The sequence below is a fragment of the Ammodytes marinus genome (genome assembly GCF_949987685.1).
Source record: "Ammodytes marinus genome assembly, chromosome: 10".
NCBI lineage: Eukaryota > Metazoa > Chordata > Actinopteri > Uranoscopiformes > Ammodytidae > Ammodytes > Ammodytes marinus.
This window is the reverse complement of record NC_137214.1, coordinates 1,450,299-1,471,312: the sequence shown is the minus strand read 5'-3', so window position 1 is coordinate 1,471,312 and position 21,014 is coordinate 1,450,299. Positions and strand designations below refer to the sequence as shown.

The 21,014-nt window shown below is 41.6% G+C and overlaps 1 protein-coding gene across 1 annotated transcript in view; it reads left to right on the top strand.

Moving 5' to 3' along the window:
* Nucleotides 1-21,014, top strand: part of LOC307256625 (fibroblast growth factor 4-like) — a gene marked incomplete at both ends in the record, with an annotated part of 45,860 nt that overhangs the window by 6,803 nt on the left and 18,043 nt on the right. The gene's annotated exons all lie outside the window — the stretch shown is intronic.

Sequence of the window (21,014 nt, the reverse complement as noted above, 5' to 3'; positions counted from 1 at the left end):
GATGTTGTAGATCTCAGTCTCTTCAGGAAATAAAGACGGCTTTGGCCCTTCTTGTAGAGGGCATCAGTGTTCTTAGCCCAGTCCAGTTTATTGTCAATATACTCTCCAAGGTATTTGTAATCCTCCACAATGTCCACACTGACCCCCTAGATGGAAACAGGGGTCACTGGTGTCTTGGCCCTCCTTAAATCCACAACCAGCTCCTAGGGCTGGGCAATAAATTGAAATTCTATTTCGATTACGATTTTGGCTTCCATCGATCATGAAAACAAGATAATCGTAATAAAACGATGATTGTGTTGCACGCCGTGTCTTGTGTGGTAAATGCAGCAAACCCTTCTGTGTGCGCTCCGCTCTGCCCCACCCCCGCCCGAACACTTTCGCTTTCAGCGATTGATAGAGCGCGCACCATATTGGCTCCGGCCTTCGTTCGCAGTGGTCGCGGGTTCAAATCTGACCCGTGGACCTTTACTGCAGGTCATCCCCCCTCTCTCTGTTTCCCCATTTAAACTCTACTGTCTAATAAAGCTTGAAAATGCCAAAAAACTTTTGTTAAATCGAAACACAAAGCCTTGCGCGAGCGAAATAGCGAGTTGCCAGTTGTAAGTCCGTGACGGTGGCCGCACAGATTCTGAAGTCCGAATATTACGTTGGCAGCTGCTGTGCAGTTTTTTTTTCAGCAACTCAACCTGCACTGTAAAAAAAAAAGGCAATAAGTTGATATTTTTGTAGATTCATACCTCCTCAACGTCCAAATAAATGAGTTGTTCACAATCACATCCCTAGTAAAATATTAATTTTACTCTTAGATTGGAAGGTTTCACTGTTTATTTATTTAGGGTGGCTTTTTAGTTGTAGGCCATGTTTGAGGAGCACATTTGGGAGTTTAATTTATGCAATGTTGAAAGAATTTTAATTTTGGTGCATCCCTACAGTGAATAGTCGTCTTTAATAATCGTGATTGCAATATCAATCAAAATAATCGTGATTATAATTTTTGCCATAATCGAGCAGCCCTACCAGCTCCTTTGTCTTAGTCACATTGAGCTGCATGTGGTTCTGCTCACACCATGTGACAAAGTTTTCCACCTGTACTCTGCCTCCTCACCCTTGCTGATACATCCAACTATAGCAGAATAATCGGAAAACTTCTGAAAATGGCAGGACTCTGTGCTGTAGTTGAAGTCTGTGGTGTAGATTGTGAAGAGGAAGGGAGACAGTTATGTCCCCTGTGGAGCCCCAGTGTTGCTGACCAGAATAATTGGTTTTTACCCATATTGGTTACTGCTTAGCTTGTGACTAATCTTATTCTGATTCATATCTTTATGTTGTCACCTGCTTGTGGTGTCAAATGTACACTTAGGGCCTGTTCACACCAGCTTTGTTTAGTGCAGTTGAAACCCTGGAGTGTTTAAGCCAGGGGTGTCAAACTCTGGCCCGCGGGTCAAACTCTGGCCCCCGGGCCAAATCTGGCCCGTTTCAATATTTAATCTGGCCCGCGAACCAATTCGGCAATTCCCATAAACCATGAATTGATGAATTTGCATTGAAGAAAATGTCAGTTTTCTAATGGCTGTAAATAGGCCAATCTATGTGGCTAAATAGCATGCTAATATTGATGATTGATTGTGTCAAGTGTCTAAGGATGAATGCTAACATTATCTGGTTTCTAACTTTTGACACCCCTGGTTTAAGCCCTTGGTGTGGTACATTTGGGTTGGTTTGAATATAGTCCGAGACAGAGCCGGCCCAAGCCTTCAGGGGGCCCTAAGCGAAATATGATTAGGGGGGCCCTCTCCAATGTTAGCGCTGCTGAAATTATAGATCTTTTTTAAATATCATTCACACACCCAGTGTTTTCCGCTAGTGCCTCCACTGTGCAGCTGTGCGAAAATATTAGACAGCCGAGATTCAGACCCTCCTAGGGTGGTCCGGGGGTTAGACCCCCCAGGAGATTTTTTTAACCTTTTTAAAGTGAAATGCATGAATCTGGTGCACTTTGAGAGGAAAATTAAGAGGCTAAATCTGAGAAATTTAGTGTGAACAAATAATTTGGAGACACTGGGTCAGATGAATTAGAAGCTATTGAAGAAGGACACATGGATTTTACATAAAAATATTAATATAAAATAAAATATTACGGGGGTCCTCTGGGTTGGGCTTGGAGCTCTTTTTCTTTTACGGGACATATTTCTCTGTAATATAATGAATGCATTTAAATGCAGTGAGAGGAACGAAGCAGAAGAACTCTTGTCCAGCTATCTTTTTTTCCACAGACGAGGCTGAAATAGGCTATAGACTATACACAGTGCATGGGCAACTGAGGGCAGCCCCATTTCCATTTAAATAAACTCAATACACACTGTGCATCGATGTGAACGTGACGTGATCAGATAATTTCGGATTACCTCACAGATTTTTAGGCTATTAATTATCTAGACCAAAACATTTTATTCCTTTTTTGTATGATAACTCAAATTTGCATAATATGATGTTAAAGGTCACATATTATGCTAAATGCACTTTTTAAATGTGTTCCAACACATCCATGGGTCCACGGTGTGCCTAGAGACTGCCAAAATATAAAAAAAAATAACAATCTCTCCTTTTCTCACTGTCCCCCTTTCTGAAACCCCCACCCCTCCCCCCCAATATACTCCAGTCACATCCCCATATTTTCTTTATATGTCCATGCTTCCGATGCTTCCCCCCCACATTAGTAACCAGAAATGTCCACCGTGCAGTAGTCTATGATAACCCCACCCCCCCATTTCTTATTGGTCCACGGCCCCGAGATCCCATGAGATCTTCTTCAAAATTTTCCGAGGGACAGCCATGTTGCTTTCCCCGCTAAGCGACAAGATGCCCATAGTACAGCCTGAATGTTACATACACCAACACAGAATGCTTTTGCTCATACTCCACTAATTTATCTTAACCACAGCAGGATAGGAAGCTACTTGTGGGTTTTTGCAAACAGTGAAACTGAAAGAAATTTTTTTATTGGTATTTTTGCCTGGCTGGTGTATAGCTATTTAGCTTTGGGACAAGCATTCAGATTTTGCTCATAAAAACATAATTCTATTACCCACACCAGTCTGGAAATACCTTGTTTTTAACAGGACAAAGAATTGTAACTTAATAGTGTGGAAGTCAATTTTGAAAATATTTTTTTCACCGATTTGTGTGGTATTTTTAGCCGGTAGCTCACGGGCTAGCTTCGAGACAAGCACTGAGATTTTGGTCATAAAAACATAATTCTTTTACCCACACCAGTCTGTAAACCCCTCGTTTTTAACAGGACAAAGGATTGTAACTTAATAGTGTGGAAGTCAATTTTGAAGATATTTTTTTCACTGATTTGTGTGGTACTTTTAGTTTATTTTATCGTCTGAGTCTTATTTTTAGCGTTAGCGCCCATGTAGCTTCTGTTGTAGCACCAAGTTTTGCTCATAACATGCTGTTTATACTCCCCACAGCAGTCTGAAAAGGACTCGTTTTTAACATGACAAAGGATGGGAATATATTCCTGTTGAAATCAAACTTTGAAGCTACTGTTTTCACTGGTTTTAATCATGTCAGGTCATGTCAAACTGTTCTCTTAGCTTAGCTCCGGCCCGGAGCCTCCGACTAAACACTGTAGACTCACGTAGTGTCTCTCTAGTATCGCGAGAGCACGGCAGAGACGGTGGGAGAGCCCCATGGCCATATAAAGAAAGCCCGGCAGAGAGGTGGGAGGGGCCAGCCAGATCGCACAAATATAGGTCATCCTGAGACCAGAGGACAATCAGGGTATAGAGGCTTGCTACAATAAATGATCTGAACGGGGTTTTCAGCAAACATCTAAAAAAATAAGTATTAGGGACTACTTAGACCATATAAAATTGACAGCAAAGTGCATAATATGTGAGCTTTAATATCAAACACAAACTAAAAAAAAATATATTTTTTTTATTTATTTTTAGAGGGGGCCCCCCTGGCGGTCGGGGGCCCTAAGCGACCGCTTAGTTCGCTTATGCCTCGGGCCGGCTCTGGTCCGAGACTCTGGTAGCACTAAACAACCAGACTGTGCTCCGCTTGAAAGAGGTGGTTTCTGGCCGTTCGAAAGTGAACTCTAGCGGGGATCATCTATGGTGTGAACCCCATCCGCACTAATCACAGGAAGCTCATTTCACCGTCTTTTGCATAATGTCTTTCATTGAATGCACATGTCATGATAAGTTATTCAGCGCACGTTGTCAGAGCATATGGCCATATGCTGCGCCTGCTACAGTCCGATATTGTAACGTGGGCTGATAGAGGAAAGTATCTCTTCATTTAATAAATTCTGGCTGTTACAATATGCGCTCCACATTAGGCATGACGATGCTCTGTGATGTAGGTGATGGTAGAAATTGCAAGCGATTTGCATTTTATACACACTGAGCAAAATATAAAGTTATTTTGACAACAAGCCGGCACTCAGGGCGAGCCCATGGACACCGCCCATCTTTAAAATATGTTTCAAATTAAACACTGACCAAGGAGCCGATAATATATATTTGATACACTGCATAAGAATGTACATCTACTTCACTACTACACAGTGATATTAACATTTTACATAACCTGATGTAGTCCAGCCACATACTAGCTATTCACGTAGTCTGATTTCCATTGTTTTGTGGTGATAATTTGTAATCTAAACACCAGTGGTCATTTGACTCCTGCTGCTTATTATTATGTTTCTTGTGTTATTAATATTCTATATATATATATATATATTCTATTACTCAATTACTAATTACTATATTCTATTTCTGACCTGCAGGTTATACTATACTATAGGATTAGACTGTGAATATATAATAATTTAAAACCTGAACAGAGGACAAAATTCCTTGAACATAACTATTAGTATACAGTTATGGTAAATGTGTGTGCTGCTTCTGTCTGATTAAACTCCATGTCTCAGTTAATTGCAGTTCTGTATTTGGCCCTAAGCTATAGGTTTAATGTTGTATATGGTAGCAACCACTCTAGTCAACATTGTTTTGAATGCTGACTTAGGCTAAATTAGCCATAAACCAAACACCAGTTAGTCATCAAACAATTAGTCATCCAGTTGCTCACCTAACAGCAGTCCTGCCTGTTGAGAGGTAGGTGGTTCGGTTGGGGGTGGAGTTAGATTGACCTTCGGCTAGTGAGTTTTTTCCCCTTTATTTAATCAAGCTATAATACTATTATAATGTGACACAATGAGGACAGCCCCTCACCCGGATGGCACTTTCCCAAACCGATAGGATATCAATGCCATGCTTTGAGTGCCCACAAGAGGATCGCATCATGCAAACAGAGTGCAAATGGTTCTCCAACCACTTCTTTTGTAAATTTGCACAAGCAGATGCTGAAGCCTGTTGCATCTAAACAGCTCACTGTGCCTATTTCTTGTTATACTTTTCTCAATGAATTGCATATATCTCAGGGTGTCCGCGAAGTCTTAAAAGTCTTAAAAAGTCTTAAATTCAAGTATCTAAAATTAAGGCCTTAAAAAGTCTTAAATTCATTAAAAATGTGATATGCTGGTCTTAAATCCATTACTCAAAGGTCTTAAATTTGTCGGGGCAGGACTATTCAATGTTATATTTTTTTTTTCTTCCGCGAATTTCCGAGAAGGAGATGTAGAGAGGCTACTTTTAACTAACTGCTCATATAAAAGTCAGACACTACGCTAGAGGCAGTACGGCCGTGTGTGGCTGTGATCCGCATATAAACGTAGCGTAGAAGAAGAATGTGTGTCCCCTGCCTCCGAATTTGAAGTCGGTCACGTGAAAGCAAGAAAGGGGAGAACGACCATGAGAACGACCCAGCGAAATGCATGCCCTGCTATTATAAATTCAGTGAGAAGTGGAGGTTGGACGACAAATATCATGGCTGGCTTTATTCACCCCGCAACCACACACTGCCGCTACTCCGTAGGTGTGCAACCACCCGCCCGCTGGCGATCTAGGTAGGCTACTGACCCAAACGCAAATCACACAGAAACAAACAGATTTATTGTATTTAGTAAAAAAATTTATGTATCTATATTTAATAATTAATAGCTGTTTATCAGACGGTCATTCGGGTCGCGTTGCCGTGAGCTCACAGAGTGAGACGCGAGTCTATGCTTCTCTCTCTGTCTGTCGCTTTCTTTCTCTCCACTCTGCCCTCGCTCTCTCTTTCAAAGGTTTTTTTATTAAATGTTCGTAACAAAGAAATTGTAGCACAATTAGTACAAATTTTTTCCCCTTTTTTTCCCGAACATACCCCACCCACATCCCACCCTCACACCCAACAACACGAAATATACACTACAAGAAACAAAAATAAACAATCAATATGAAAAAAAAAAACACATAAAGAAATAAAATTAAATCAAATAAAAGAGGGGAGGAGGTAGCTACTCTTCTATAGTTATTATTGTTTTTTTTAAATAATTTAGGAAGGGGCGCCAAATTCGGTCAAATTTATTCTCGGATCCCTGGGTAGTGTAACGTATTTTCTCTAAATTCATACATGCCATAATGTCTCGAATCCAATGTGAGTGGGAAGGAGGAGCAGGATCTTTCCACTTGAGTAGGATAGCCCTGCGAGCAAGTAATGACGAATGGCCAGTACTCTCAGCTTCACTTTAGGTAAGCACGAATTTGGTGCAATGCCAAAAATTGCAGTGAAAGGGTTCGGCTTAATTTGATGCTGAAGTACTTCAGAAATTGTTTGAAAAACTGATGTCCAGAACTCAGTCAAGGTGGGACACAACCAGTACATGTGAAAGAGTGATGCCTGTGCGCTCTTACAGCTATCACAGGTCGGGTCTACATCGGGGAACATACGAGCTAATTTAGTTTTAGATATGTGGATACGATGTACTACTTTAAATAGCACAAGAGCATGTCGGGCGCACATGGAGGTAGAGTGTATCCGATCCAGGACTGAATCCCACACGTGATCTGTGAAGGCAGAACCTAGGTCCTGCTCCCACAGGGTTCTTATAGCTGCTAATGAGGGGCTATGCAACTTCGAAATAAGGTTGAAAAACACAGAAATTGAGCCTTTTAATGTGGGGTTTACAGAAAGAAACAAATCGACATGATTGGCTAGCGGTTTATAAGGGAATTGGGAAATTAACTTCTGCGTAAAATGCCTGATTTGCAGAAATCGGAAAAAATTAGTCTTTTCGATACCAAACTGTTTTGTCAATTGAGAAAAACTAGCAAATAGATCATTAATAAATAAATCACCGATGCATTTTAAGCCTTTTTTATGCCAGATCTTGAATGCACCATCCACCGTCGAGGGAGTAAACATGTGATTAGCTGCAATTGGGCTGAAAAGTGAAAAATTCTGCATTCCAAAATTCTTCCTAAATTGGGTCAAGATTCGAAGGGAGTGCTTAATCACGGGACTACTGTTGGGAATAGCCGAAGAGAGTGGAAGTGCGGCGCTTAAGAGGGCATATAGAGACAATGGGCTAATAGTGCTAGACTCCATTGTTACCCAGACTGGGGCTGAGTCGTCAAGGTGAAAATGCACCCAATACACTAAAGAACGGATATTAGCAGCCCAGTAATAGTATTGGAAATTAGGGAGGGCCATTCCACCTGTTTGTTTGGGTCTTTGAAGAAAAGCTTTCCGTAACCGAGGGTGTTTACCATTCCAAATATAATTTATCATTAACCCTTTAGGCGCCGGGTTTTATTTTTAAAAATACTAGATTTTGACACTTAAATTTCAGAAGGCTCTGGATTGAAAGTGGTTTGAGATAGAGACAAAGTGTAAATGAGACGAATATTGAGAATGACCTAAAGTTTATCTGGGGAGTACATTTTCCGATCTAATTAGCATATTATGACGTCATATGGTGGCGGCCATGTTGGATTATGCAATTTCCATGAAATACCTGATATTTTGAAAGAGAGTTGAATTTATTTAATCAGATTCACCCCTCCATCCATTTGTAATGATGTCCACTTTGTTGTAAGCCAACAGTTGTAAACTAGAACTACACCACAAAACTCATGTAAACAGTAGGTGTTTTTTATGATTTTTTATTTTTTTACCCACCACCATTTTTATTTCCTTTTTTCTACTATTCTTCATTATTATTATGATGATTATTATTATTATCATCATTATTATCATTATAATATGATAATATTGATATATATAATGCTGCGTCGCATGGCTGCACCACTGCTGCGCATGGGCATGGACGCACCGTGACCGGGGCCGTAGAAAGAGTGAACACTAAACTCCCTACTCGTCAACTTTTTGCTTGCCATATCTCTAAATAACTCCTAAATCCAGCAATACAGCTGCAGCATAAATAGCTTCGTGGCACACTATCTGGGATTTTACACCTAACAACAGCGCGATTCATTTGCAGCCTGGACGCAGAAGTGTTTCTCCTCTCTGCTCTGACAGCAGGCTGGGACTCGCTCAGAGGGGCTGCTCCGAGACTGACCGCCTCGTAGTGCTTTGAGACGGGGAGGGGCTCTCGGCAACACCCGCTGCTCGTTGAGCAATGAGCACAGTAACTGCAGAGTGAAACGTGCTTTCACGTCAGAGTCTCCAAACACCACAAAAGTTTCAATCAAACCAGAAAAAATCGCTAGGATATGAAGAAAAAAAGTTTTGATGGGATTTTTTTATTTTTATTTTTTTGGATGGGATTTCCGCGAATATTTTGCATTGAAGGATGACATTTTTCTGAGCTAAGGTCTAGGTATGGGATGTCTGCCAACTAGTGGAGGGGAGTTTGAACAAAATATAACACTATTTAGAGAAAACAGCTGTTTGATTCAGTAAAGCGTCTTGTCGCAATTTTGCGACTTTGGCGCCTAAAGGGTTAAAGACTCAAGGGCCTGAAAAAAGGATTCGGGGAGAAAGATGGGGAGACATTGGAATAGATATAGGAACTTTGGGAGTAATGTAATTTTAATTGAATTTATTCTACCTATAAGAGAGAAAGCCAGAGGAGACCACTTCGATAATATTTGCTTCGCCTGATCCAATAATTTGAGGAAGTTCGATTTAAATAGGTTTTTAAAATTTCTGGTAAAACATACCCCAAGGTAACTCAGATGATCTGTCACCACTTTGAGTGGGAGAGCTGTACAATCAAGTTTAAGAGCTTCTTTATTAAACGGAAAGAGTTCGCTCTTACTCAAGTTAAGTTTATAGCCAGAAAACTGACTAAAGACCTCCAACACAGAAAGTGCCTCCGGTAAAGAGGTGGCTGGCTTGGCGACAAACAAAAGTAAGTCATCGGCGTATAATGATACCTTATGTTCACTTCCTCCCCTCCATATCCCCTGAATCTGTTTGTTACCGCGAATGGCAATCGCAAGTGGTTCGATTGCAATAGCAAAAAGGAGCGGGCTCAAAGGACAACCCTTCCGGGTCCCACGGTGCAGATCAAAACTACTTGAGTAACGGCTGTTTGTTAATACTGAGGCAGAAGGGCATGCATATAATAATTTAACCCAAGAAGTGAAAACAGGACCCAAACCGAATTTTTCAAGGGTGAAAAACAAATAATTCCATTCTACTCTATCAAATGCTTTTTCAGCATCCATAGAAGCGAGGCATTCTGATTCAATATTTCTGGGGGAATATAAAATGTTCATTAGCCGGCGGATATTATAAAATGATTGGCGTCCCTTTATAAACCCAGTTTGGTCGGGGGATATGATAGAGGGGAGAGCATCCTCCAATCTGTGGGCGAGAATTTTAACAAGTACCTTCACATCCATATTTAATAGTGAAATTGGTCGGTGTGATGCACAATCTAGAGGATCTTTATCCTTTTTTAACAACAGGGAAATACAGGCCTGGTAGAACGAAGGAGGGAGTTTACCTGAGTCAAATGAGTCTGAGAATACTGAACATAAAAAAGGCGACAATTCGGCTGAACATTTCTTAAAAAAGTCAGATGGAAGTCCGTCTGGACCAGGAGATTTGCCTGATTGCATAGATGTTACTGCTGCAATAATTTCCTTCTGAATAATAGGTGCCTCAAGGCTATGTCTCAGGTCTTGAGAGAGGGAAGGCATGTTTAGGTTACTGAAAAAGGTTTCCAACACCGCTGCGTCTACTGTACAATCAGAACTATACAAATTTGAATAGAATGTTTTGAACTTTTCGTTTATCAATTTCTGATCTGATGTTGTACACCCACTGTCTGTCCGTATTCCAGGGATGAGTTGCTTCGCTCTAAATCCGCGCAGTTGATTGGCCAGGAGTTTACCAATCTTGTCACCATGCTCCTAAGCAACTGGTCAGCAACTTGACGAGAGGAAAGAATGTTGAATTCTGTCTGAAGTTTTAAACGTTCTTTGTAAAGTTCAGATGAACTTTAATTAGCATATTGTCTGTCTATGTTCAGAATCTGATCAGCAATTTCAGTTTGTTTCTGTTTTGTACACTTTTTGTATGCTGCAAATGATATAATTTCACCTCTCAAATAGGCTTTCAGGGCTTCCCAAATGGTTGCATTGGACACATCTGGTGTTTTATTTATACTCAAAAAAGTTTTAATATGTGTAGAGATGTGTGCAGTGGCGTGCACAGGTAGACCTGAAGTGGTGCTGAAGCACCTGCCCTTTTCCCCTGGCCCAATCAAGTGCCCTTTTGAAAAAAATAAAAAAAATCTGAAAGTTCTTTTTTTTTTTTTTTTTTTTTTTTTTTTTTACAGTGTATGTGGCCCATGCCGACATTATCATCTATAAATGCTCAACGATTAAAAACGTTTGACAATAATGCCCCAATATGCCCCCCTTCCTCCTCCTCCGCACACACTTCAACGTGAACGCGCAGAGTGGACACAAACGGAGGCGCGTTGCCGCAGCAGTTCACAGCTGCTGCACACACACACCTACTCCCCGACCTGCCCTGCCCCACCAGTGAGGTAACACATACATTGAATGGAGTCAAGAGTGTATTGTTTGCCCCCAAAGCCTCAGTTGCCAAGCTATAACTTGCATTTATCTGTCTCTGTTTTAAAGTAGCCTCTATCATGCAGCGCCACACAGCTGAGCATAAATTAGCCGACTGTCCTGCTTAACAAGCTAGCCCAAAAAAAAAATAGATATGACGTGATGAACACATCTAATTTCGGCGGAGTTTGTCACTGTTACAGCATGTGAATCTATCAGTATGCTGAATATTTAGTGTTGTTTAGGTTTACTTTAGGCTATATAATTAACACATGCAGTAATTTATTTGCTAAATGACAAACAGGCAATTCCCAATTGCCTGCAGATAAAGTAGCCTTGTGCCTGGTTGTAATGTAACCAAGCAGTCTTATTTTATATGGTTGGTCTCTTTTTATTTACAAATTGCAATGCCTAGAAAGGAGAGGTTAAAAAGGCAAAAGAAAGGGAGCTACAGCTCTCTGCTCTCCTGGATGAAAGCATCCACCAGCAGCAAGGAGGAAGATGAAGATGAAGGGTCAGAGTCAAGACCAGAGTCATGTTAACTGTCCATTCTTAAACCTGGTCTTAACTACGCCCATTCTTAAGCCTGGTCTTAACTACGCCCATTCTTAAGCCTGGTCTTAACTACGCCCTACTTAGCAGTTACAACCAGGCTTAGTTAAGACCAGTTGGTGCACCAGGGCCTTTTAAAGCTCAGATTTTAATGTTGAACTGTTCCTCAAATGTTATTGAAATGCTGTCCACACATTTTATTTTAACTACGCAAAGTGGGTTGGTGGTACTAAATCATGAAGCTATATAAGCTAATTATATTATTTTGTCCCAACCATAAGTTATTTCTATGTTACCAGACTTGCAGTAATCTTGTATTTACCTTAGTAGGATATTATTAGTACGGAGATCAGGGGCCTAACGAAGACTTCAAAGAGATAATTCGGGATAAGGGATTATTTAAAAAAATCCGAAACTGACTGTTTTTTTTTCAAACATGTACATTTTTTCTTTCTGCTTTTTGGTAATTCTGTGTCTCCAAATTATTCCAGAAAATAGTATTAAATAGCCCACATTGACACAGGTGATTTAGCCTTAGCTTTCTTCTCAACGTGCACCTGATTGATGAATTTTACTTTAAAAGGTTAAAAATTTTCTTCCGGGGGAGCATTCCCCCTGACCCCCCTAGAAGGTCCAGGGTCCCAAACACAGTCTCCCAAATTCCTTTGAGAAACACTATGTGTGGCCGGGTATTAAAAGTCATTAGGCCAGGGGGGGATATTGTACAAGTACCCTTAAAATGATTTGGTCATTCATCGATAGAATATATTGTGCGCTTTTTTTTGCAATGAGCACCTGCCCCCCAAAATGTCTGTGCACGCCACTGGATGTGTGAAAGAAAACTCATCTGTGAGCAACAATGGATCCAGTCTCCACTGCCTTCTTGTATACTCAACGTCAGAGAAAGCCAGTTGAAGGAGCAGAGGACCGTGATCTGAGATCACAATACTTTTATAACTGCATGACTTTAGGTCTGGCATCAATGAGTTATCGACAAAAAAATAATCAATTCGGGTGTAAGTGTGGTGGACATGTGAAAATAATGAGTATTCTCTTCCTGTGGGGTATAAAAACCTGTATGGATCAGAGAGGCTATAATCAGCAACAAATTATTTGATATAACCTGCAGATCTGCTAAGAGTGGCAGGTTTGGGGGAAGAGCGGTCTAAGACTGGATCTAGATAACAATTAAAATCCCCACCAAGAATAAGATAATGGGAATTGAGATCAGGGAGCTGAGAAAAAAATCTCTTAAAGAATTCTACATCATCAACGTTAGGCGCGTAGACGTTAGCCAAGATGACTGACTTATTGTAAAGTTTGCCTGAAACAATAATAAAACGTCCATTTGTATCTGATATAATGTTTGAGGACTCAAAAGGAATATTACTATCAATAAGGATAGCTGTGCCCCTAGCCTTAGCCCTGAAATTAGAATGAAAAAATTGTCCACGCCAGCATTTACTTAATCGCCCATGGTCAGAGTCATGTAAGTGGGTTTCTTGAAGGAAAACTATTCCAGCCCTGAGCCGTTTTAGGTGGGTTAAGACCTTACCCCTTTTCACTTGGTGATTTAGCCCGTTGACATTCCACTAATTAAATTAAGATTGCCCTTCATCTAGCTCAGTTATAGTGAGAATAAAAAGAGTTGCTCCGATAAGAAAAAGAGTAGCAAAATACAGAGAAGAAAAACACATAAAAAACTGCTAAACCCCCAGTTAACACCAACCCATCCCACCCAGAACCCACCCCATATATTGCTCTAAACAGCAAACCCCAAAAGACCCTTACTAGTCTCACAACATACAATTAACTTCTAATATCAATTAGGTAACCCTGCAGCTTAAACATACTCATGAACTGAACAGAACACACAATGAGCAATGTACAGGTTCAGCTTGCCACACTTGTTATGGCTCCAAGGACTTTTTCCATTTAGGAGCAGTAATCATTCAAAACTTATCCTCTTAAGATTCCAACAACACAGGATCAGAAAGATAAATAAAAATAAGCCTGGCATGAGACAGAAACCCCTCAGCACGAGTCATAACAAGGCCCTTGAGGTTAAATGTAGGCTATGTGAACTTAACAGGCATAGGCCTCATGACAGTTAGGCTGTATTTCAGTCAAACGTGTTTGTGCAATATGAGGCATTGAGTCAAATGATCTAACACAGTCAGTGAGCCAGGCATTATGATACTTATCCCTAGGGGTGTAACGGTACACTAAAGTCACGGTTCGGTACGTACCTCGGTTTTGAAGTCACGGTACGGTACAGTACGGTACGGTTCATAGTTAAGGGAGAATGAACAGCTTTAGCTGTCAGTAACTAGCTGACAGTATGTAACATACAAATAAAATGCATAACAAATATAAAAATACTGCTGCAATTCTCCAATAAATAAAATACTTATTAAATACTAGTGTAGGTGCAGTATAAACTAAAATTGCAATGAAAAAATATACAGTAGGCTATTAATGGGTCTTTTTGACTTTAAAAAAAGAAAATATTGATGCAGCTCTCTTAACCCATTGATGACTATTGCAATCTAGGATGCATGTCCTTAATGCCTGAGGGTTTTCTGAAAAAATAGTATGAATTGTCAAGTCTACCAAAACCTTAATATCTAAGTCTGTGTAGCACATAGAAACATGAAATAAAATACATTTAAAAGTTAAGGTTCACAGGTTTTATTTGAACATGCTCCCTTAGCGCTTACAGACCAACACATTTTTCTAAAAATCGTCAAAATTAGATGGGGGAGAAAATAAATAAATAAATAATATAAAATATTTAAAAATAATGTGCTAAATGAGGTTATAATCCTGCTTCCTTTTAGCATGGATAGTAGTGACTGAGTGTGCAGTGGAGGGATAAAGATAGACAGATATTTAGGAAGGAGAAGATCGCTTTATTTTATCATTTAGTTCAGTTATCACTGGCACCATAAATCCGACTTCCCAGTACAACTGGAACGCAGACTGACTCCTGCTGTCGGGAGCCGATCAACTGGTCCAAACGGCTGTATACCACGGAGATGAAAACGAAACTGAAACTTAACTATCGCCTGGCTGGGCTGAATTTGAGTTGGAGCAGCAAAATATAGCCTAAATTCATAAATATTGTTAATAAATAGATGCAATGTGTTGTGTGATTTTCGTCAGTAGCCTATAGTAGACCTAGATTCTGCGCTCCGAACGCCACAAACTGTTCTGTAATACACTATCACCCCGTATTTTTTTTATTATTATTATTTATTTATTTATTTTTAATTTTTTTTATTGGCGTGATTTTCGGCAAACCACACAACTTTTGGGTGGTCAAGTGGTCTTAAAAAAATCAACAAAACCCACCTCATGTGTATTTGAACCAGTGACGGTGCATTCTATGTTGTGCACGCCATGAAAATTAGATAAAGTAACAATGCTGCGTTACACAGCATCAGGCAGGAGATACAATGTGGCATCGCACAGCAGCCGTCATCAATGGGTTAAGCTGTTCTCTTATCAATATAAAAATTGCAGCATTAATTAAATGACAGCTTATGTATGTTCATTATAAAAGAGAAATTACTGCCTGGGTTTGCACAGCTCCTTTTTTCTTCACAGTAACGGTGATAGTAGCTTAACACCTGGATGGTGCCTTCTAAAATGCGTATGCATGTTCGACGTGTTGCCGCATAGGCGATCGCAGTGAAACAATGCCCCTTCTGACGACATTGTTCCAAACGTCTATCACTGTTTTCATAATTCACCTGGAATCTTAAATTATCTCTCAAACGGGATTTGAATAACAGGGGGGCGCCTGCAAGCTCCGGTTTCCTGTTGACTTTCGTCATGCAGTTCGCTCTCTGTTCGATAGCACTGTATAACATCTTTATTTGCACTACTGATAGACTGTAAACAAGGGTTACTATAACTGCTAATAGTGATGCAAACGGAACACTAGAGTGGAGAGCTGTTTATCTCTTGCTCTGACTGCTGCGTGAGAACTCGGCCGCCTGTCAGTGCTCTGGGACGGGGGGAGTGGCCGCGGAGTCACCCGCTGCTCGTTTAGAAGTTAAGAGCGATACATGCTTTAGCGACAGCCAGGGTCTCCAAAAGTCACCAATAACACCAGAAGAAGCGGCTAGATTGGTCGCTGGTGACTTTTTTTGAAAAAAGAGTCGCCAGAGGGGTCTGAAAAGTCGCTAAATATAGCGACAAAGTTGCTAAGTTAGCAACACTGCCTGACCCTCATGCTCACCATGGAGATAAGAGACTCTCAATCCTGGCTGCTACTGCGCACGTGCGAGCCGAGCCGGAGGCTAAATGGTCCGGGGGGAACTCCGACGACAAGTTTTAAGTTCCACACAGCAAAACAAGCCTGTACATTCGCCATATAACCATAACGCTATGTACGCCACAAACGGACCGCGGTCCACCTCTGTAACACCAAATACGTGCCTGTACCGTTACACCCCTACTTATCCCCTATCCCCTGTCGGCTGAGGCTATTCTCTGAGCATATCGGTGTGCTTCATTTGGGTCGGTGAAGATGGTGTCAGTGCCATCGTATGTGACACGGAGCTTGGCCGGGTATAGGAGCCCAAAACTAACTCCTTGTACATCTCTTAGGATCGCCCTCGTCTTGGAGAAAAGAACTCTCTGTTTGACGACCTCGGCGGGGAAATCCTGGAAGATCCTTATCTGCTGTCCCTGGTATGATAGGTTCCTATCCTTCGCCACTTTACGCAGTATTTCCTCCAGTACATGGCAGTGGTGCACCCGCAGGATCAGGTGGCGTGGTGGTCCGTGGTCGGGTCCTAAGCGCCCTGTGCGCTCGGTCAAGTGTGGGCTTTTCGTCCAGAGCAAGAGTGTCTTTGAGTAGCTGCGCAGTGAAATCACGCACACTTTGTCCATGTTCCGCTCCCTCCTTTACCCAGGCTATTCTCAAATTTTGACGTTTTGAGCGTCCCTCTAAGTCCAGACACTTTTCCGACAGTTTTGACACCAAGCTAGAAAGGCGTTCCATCTCGGCGTTTAAGCTGTCTGTAGCGTCGGAGCTAGTAGTAGCCGCTAGCTCTAGCTCTTGTATCGTCTTGCTGTTAGAGAGGGAGGTAGCTTGAATGGCTCCTAGCTTACCGTTGAAATCCGACTCCAGTCGTAATATTTCCCCTCTCAGGGTCGTGGTCGTGGACAGCGGTGGTTTTTAAAAACACTTTTAAATGCAAGCAGTGCACAGTTTTATCCACTCCTCAAAGTTTTGAAGTGACTTTATTTGAGGTTGGTCGTTCAGACCCGGTGCTGTGCGCTGTCATATACCGACCCCCGAAATATAATAAGGATTTTGTGAATGACTTTTCTGCTCTTTTGGCTGAAATTATGCCAAAATATGACCGTGCAATTCTCCTGGGGGATTTTAATATTCATGTGTGTTGTCCTGGTAAGCCTTTGGTGAAGGACTTTTTAAGTCTTATTGACTCTTTTAACTTGGTGCAGTGTGTATCTGGCCCCACACATGAACATGGACACACATTAGACCTCGTCCTCTCTTACGGTTTATCTGTGTCTAACCTGGAGATTCGTGACGATGCGTTTTCTGATCATATGCCTGTTTTGTTTGAGATTGTGTTATCCTGTGCTGACTCTAAATCTAGCGCCTCTGTTCAGAGCCGGCGTTTTTTTAACCCTTCAACTGCTGGTCAGTTTCCTGTGGCTTTTAACCAGCTCTCAGCCTGCCCTGCCTCTGCTAATACAGAGGAGCTTAGCTCCTGGTTTAACTCCTCCTGCTGAACCATATTAGACTCTGTGGCTCCAGTAAAAAATGTGCGGCCCAAGTCTAAACCTGAGCCCTGGCCCTGGTTTAATGAGGAGTCTCGTACAGCTAGACGGGAGTGCCGCAAAGCCGAGCGGAGGTGGAAGAAGGACAAGCTGCAGGTCTCCTTCCGAATATTAAAAGACTGCTGCTACCAGGACACGGTCAAACAAAAATACTTGGCAAACCTCATTGAGTTAAATCGTCACAACCCTCGTGTATTATTTAAAACAATTGAAACGGTTCTTAATGCCCCACAGCCTGTCAGCTTGTAGGCATCCCCTGAGACCTGCAATAGCTTCCTGGACTTTTTTATCAATAAAGTTGCTACTGTAAGGGCTCTCATTTCAGCTCCTGCATCGGACCCCACTGTTCCTGTTCCTTGTTCTGCAACTCTTGAAATGTTTGAACCGGTGTCATTATCGTTTTTAGAAGACCTGATTGGCCACATTAAACCATCAGGCTCTCCTTCTGACGTGGTCCCTCCTGTCTTTTTAAAAGCAGTTTTTCCTTGCATAGGACAGTCTGTCCTGGCCATTGACAACAGCAATCTGTCCTCTGGTGTTGTCCCCCAGTGTTTTAAACATGCTGTGGTCCAGCCCCTACTTAAAAAACCTGGCCTTGACGGCAGTGTGTTGGCCAATTTCAGGCCTATCTCTAAGCTGCCTTTTATTTCCAAAATTTTAGAAAAAGTTGTGTTCACTCAACTCAAGTCGTTTTTAGATGAACATAATGTCCTGGAGGTTTTCCAGTCAGGTTTCAAAAATCTGCATAGTACCGAGTCAGCTTTGCTAAGAGTGTTCAACGACATCTTCTTGGCAAACGACTCTGGTGAACATGTTATTTTGATCCTATTAGATCTGACGGCAGCTTTTGATACCGTGGACCACAACACTCTAGTGGCTAGGTTACGCCACCTAGTGGGTGTATGTGGTACTGCATTAGGCTGGTTCAGGTCATATTTAACCGGCAGATCCATGAGTGTGAGCCTTGGAGACTCCAAATCCAGCTCTGCTCCACTGCCATATGGGGTTCCACAGGGGTCTATTCTAGGGCCCCTACTTTTCTCCCTGTACTTACTGCCACTGGGATCCATCCTGAGGAAGCATGGCATATCTTTTAATTTTTATGCTGACAACAGCCAGATTTACGTTCCTTTAAAGAAGAAAAATGCCTTCTCCCTCGCACCACTTCTGGCATGCCTTGAGGACATCAAAGCTTGGATGGCCCTCAACTTTTTAAATTTTAATGAGAAAAAAACGGAAGTGATTGTGTTTGGTCCCAGTGGCCTCTGTGAACCCCCCCCCCCCCTGTTGACCTCGGTCCTTTGAAAGAGTTTTTAAAGCCAACAGTTTTAAATTTGGGTTATAAGATGGACAGTGATTTTAAATTGGATCGGCAGATCAGCTCTGTGGTAAAGTCCAGCTTTTTCCAAATCAGACAGCTGGCAAAAGTCAAACCGCTCCTGGCACATCAGCACTTTGAAACAGTAATCCATGCCTTCATTACATCTCGGCTGGATTACTGTAATGCACTTTATTTTGGAGTCAGCCAGACGTCTCTTGCACGTCTCCAGTTGGTGCAAAATGCGGCCGCACGCCTGCTAACTGGAGTCCGCAAGAGGGAGCACATCACCCCCATCCTGGCCTCCCTTCACTGGCTGCCTGTGCACTTTAGGGTTCATTTTAAGATTATTTTGTTTGTTTTTAAATCTTTAAATGGATTGGCCCCCTCTTACCTCTCTGAGCTTCTTCACCCCTATGCCCCTGCACGGTGCCTCCGATCAGCTGATCTGCTGCTTCTGGAGGTACCGAGGTCTAAACGAAAGCTCAGAGGGGACAGAGCTTTTTCAGTTGCCGCTCCAAAATTGTGGAACGAGCTCCCCCTCCATATTAGACAGGCCCCCTCACTGCCCATTTTTAAAACACGTCTTAAAACCCATTTTTACTCCTTGGCTTTCAACCCAGCATGAGACCTTAATTTTGTTTTAGTGTCCTATGATGTATTTTATTCATTGTGCTTATTAGTTTTATTTGTGTAAATTGTTTTACCTGCATTATGTACAGCACTTTGTTTCAGCTGTGGTTGTTTTAAAGGGCTTTATAAATAAAGTTGAGTTGAGTTGAGTTGAGTGGTTACGTCTTCAATGCGAGAGTCTATTTTGGCACATATATCCTGCTTCATTGTGGAGAGTTCTCGGCGGAGGGTTTTAATAGCTTGCAGAACCGGCGTTTGGTCCGTTTGTTCCTCGTCTGCGGGGCTCTCCGGCTCAGGAGAGCTCGGGGCTTCTGCGCAGCCTTCATCTCCGTCTTTCTTTGATTTATTTTTGTTTGGCATAGTGAACTCTTTCCCGTTAACGATTGTGTCGTTAATTTTTCGGTCTCTCGGGTATATTACTGTAGTAGTTATAAGCGAATTCTGTTCAGTTTTTGGTATTATTTGTTCGGAAGAGTGCAGAGCAACCTAAAAGTGCGTCCTATCCCTCCATAGCACTACCGGAAGTCCTGCCCTCGCTCTCTGATGGCTAGTTAAGAACTATTGCCGTCCCGTCAATCTTAGACAGTAGCCTACATTTCCATCACCATTCGGTACAACCCTAATACCCGCAGTTTATTAACCTGGCTGCCTGTAACAATATGAAGAAAATAAAACATTTCGCAAATTACCGCAAACCTGTATACAGTAGCCTATGCTATGCCTACTTTACAGTGGCCTATTTCCCGATTTTGAAAGTGCAAAAACATTCACCTGTGGAACCAATTTTTAAATAGTTTCTGCCATAAGTTCTGAAAAATAAAGTTAATGTAAGTTTGTTGTTTATTGAATAAGTAGGCCAGGGGTGGCCAACCAGTCAGAGACAAAGAGCCACATTTTTTACTGTGTTACTGCAAAGAGCCACATCGTACACACGGGTACACACAGTGGCAATTCCAGGAAATTTTGACTGGGGGTGGCCAAGGTGGGCCACAGAGTTAGAGTGGGGTGGCCATCGCACCCCTGAATGAATAGCATGTGATATGCTGTACAACCAATTCAAAGATGATTTATAATCCCAAATGCCCAAATCATGTTAGTATCCATTGTAATGTTTGTCAGAAAACTAAACCCCTGAAGGGGGGTCTGGGGGCATCCCCCCCAGAAGATTTTTTTGTGTTTTTAACATGTAATCTAAGCATTCTGGTGCATTCTGGCGAAGATAATAAAGGAAAAAGTCAATATTTATTTCAGCTCAGATGAATAGTAAAATTAGCAAGACAACATAACTTGCTAGCAGCCAGATGCCTAACAACTGCACAGAGGGACGGATGACCACTAGCTTTTGACCAAATATCTTGCTAAAAAAATAAACCTTTATTTATGAAAGTCTGCCCTTGCTAAGAACATGTTACACTCGCTAACTACAAACTTTAATTTTTTTATTCAGATTTCAAAAATCTGCTGGGACACGTGCCCATACACATGCATGGGTGGCACGCATGTCACAAGCACACTTATGCTGTTTTCAAGACCTTTGCTGACCAGAGACCAGTTCTAGTGGCCACAGTCCTACCATTAATTTAGTAATTGAAAATTGCAAACTGATCTCATATCAGTGGATTGGAGTTTGTGTGATGAACTTGGCAACTACCTATCAAAAAAAGTTAAGAAAGAAAAAAAAATACATATCATCTCTGAACTAGGATACATATCAGGAAAAAAATGTAATT